The sequence below is a fragment of the Nannospalax galili genome, unplaced genomic scaffold (genome assembly GCF_000622305.1).
Source record: "Nannospalax galili isolate Female #2095 unplaced genomic scaffold, S.galili_v1.0 scaffold1768, whole genome shotgun sequence".
Taxonomy (NCBI): domain Eukaryota; kingdom Metazoa; phylum Chordata; class Mammalia; order Rodentia; family Spalacidae; genus Nannospalax; species Nannospalax galili.
In genome coordinates, this window is record NW_008356954.1 from 121,301 (window position 1) to 123,522 (window position 2,222).

Below are 2,222 nucleotides of genomic sequence, written 5' to 3' on the forward strand. Positions count from 1 at the left end.
CCCTTGTTCCCTTGCAGAGCCAGCCAGTTGTCATGAGCTCCACCCCGCTGTCACCACCATCACATCCCCAACATCATCATAACCATCATTGTTATCATTACCACTGTCATCACTGGGAAGTCTCTGCCTGGAGGACTCAAAAGTGAGTTGATATTGATGATACTGGAGAGCTGGAGTTCACAGGACATCCTCCTGGGAAATGGGCTGTAGTGAAGCTGTTGTGTCTTCTGGTACTCAGAACTTTAACTCTGGCTTTTCCCGTTACTCAGCTCTTTAGTTTTCCTGACCTCCTTGTTGCTGGCCCCTGCACAGCCCTCTCTATTCACACTCCAATTTGTTTTGAATCCCATTCTCCACATACTCTAATCCTCTCTGGACCCTTATTTCAGACTCCAGTTGCTGTTTTTACATCACTAACAGTTTGCATTGACCTTTCTGTGCTTAGTCACAGAAATCCAAATGCCTCGATGCTCGGTTCTACAGACTCGATCTCACCCACCTTCCCTGTCCTAGTTTCAGTTCTGTTGCTGTGATAAAATACCCTGACAAAGCAAGTTGGGGAAGAAAGGTTTTATTTGGCTCACAATTCCACGTTACAGTCAATCACTACAAGGCAGTGAAGGCAGGAATTTGGAGGAGGTAGTCACATTATAGCCACAGTCAAGAGCAGATAGAAATGAATTAATGATGCGTGTTTTATTGGTACTCAGCCTGTTTTCTCCATTCTTGTACATTCAGCACCCAAACCTAGGAAATGGGGCCACTCACAATGAGGGAGTGTTCACACCTCAATTAATGTAATTAAGAAAAATTCATCCCAGGTATACCCACAGGCTAACCTGACCTAGACAATCCCTCATTGAGAATCCCTTCCCAGGTCATTTTAGATTGTGTCAAGTTGACAATTATTACATCATGTTCCCTCTAACAAAAAGTCTTCACTGCCTCTACTTCTATCCAAATCATCTCCACTCACTACTATATTGTTTAAGTAAAGGCATCATTGAGTTTAACTGCAGGGACCTGTGAATCTGGACAAGTTCTCTCAACTTCTCCTCCAGCTTCTGAGCCACCTCCCGCAGTGTTTCAGCTGTCTCTGTTTTTGTCCCATCATATAAAAGCATTGAGTCTCTCACAAGGTTATACACATCCAGTGCAAGGAAGATACTTGCAGTGGCTATACCTCTGATTCTAGCTTTTTTGGTCATTGCCAGAGCAGTACCTTTAAAGGTATTCTGTACGTGAGTGGCACGTTGGGCTGAGATTCTTCCATTGGTCATGAGGGTCCTAGCATCTGCTACCACCTGAGGGTTGGCTCTGGCCATCCTGATAGCATAGACATGCTGTCTGAATGTTTTCAAATTCTTAATGACATAGTAGGTTCCTGTAGAAAGTTTGCAAGTAATCTTCCCCATGGCAATAACCTCCTTCATTATGTTCATGGCAAGTGAAACCAGGCGCCTGGCTTCAGCTTCATTCGACTGCCTGCTTCTTTCCTCCACAATCGCAGTGGCCACACCAGTCAAAGTAGCCACTGCTCCCAGCCCAAACCCAGTTGTTGACAGCACCAGACTGCCCCCCACTGTCATGGGTGCCAAAACTAGACCAAGGATGCCCAGGAATCCGGAGGCAGTGCTGGTGGCATCGGTTACCACGTTAGAGATGGTACAGCCCTTGTGCACCTCATCAATGTGGTCAGCAAGAGCATGGAGCTGCCTGATGATCTCCACAAGGTCCCTTTTCAAGCGAGGAAAGGCGTCCAAAAACCTCTTCTGCTCTTGCAGTTCTCTTTGAAGCCTAACTTTGTCTTCTGTGGCCATGAGTTCTATAAGCTCCTTCACAGCTTTATAAAGTACAGCTTCCTCATTCCTGAAACAGCAGAGGTCAAGGGCATGAGAAAGACTGTCTTTCTGTAACACGGGATCCATGAGCTCTACCTTGTTCAAATAGAATTTTACTACAAAACCAATGGAAAATATTTTACATGTGTGCAAGACTTTGTATTCTACGATGAATATTTGATAATCATGGGTGCCATGGTCCTTAGACCTTAGGGTTCAATGTGCTAAGTTACGTCAAGATCCTCTTTAGTGACGGGAAAGGTGCCTTCCTTCAATTTCAATGTCATCACTACCAAAATGTTTTCCCAGTGGAAACTCTGTTGATAAACATGCAAATGTAGGGTTAGACCAAAATGGGGGACAATACGGACAGCCCATGTA

At 45.0% G+C, this 2,222-nt stretch overlaps 1 pseudogene; it reads right to left on the reverse strand.

Annotated features, from left to right (window-relative positions):
- Positions 1-555: 555 nt before the first annotated feature.
- Positions 556-2,199, reverse strand: LOC103751394 (annotated as a pseudogene).
- Positions 2,200-2,222: the final 23 nt, after the last annotated feature.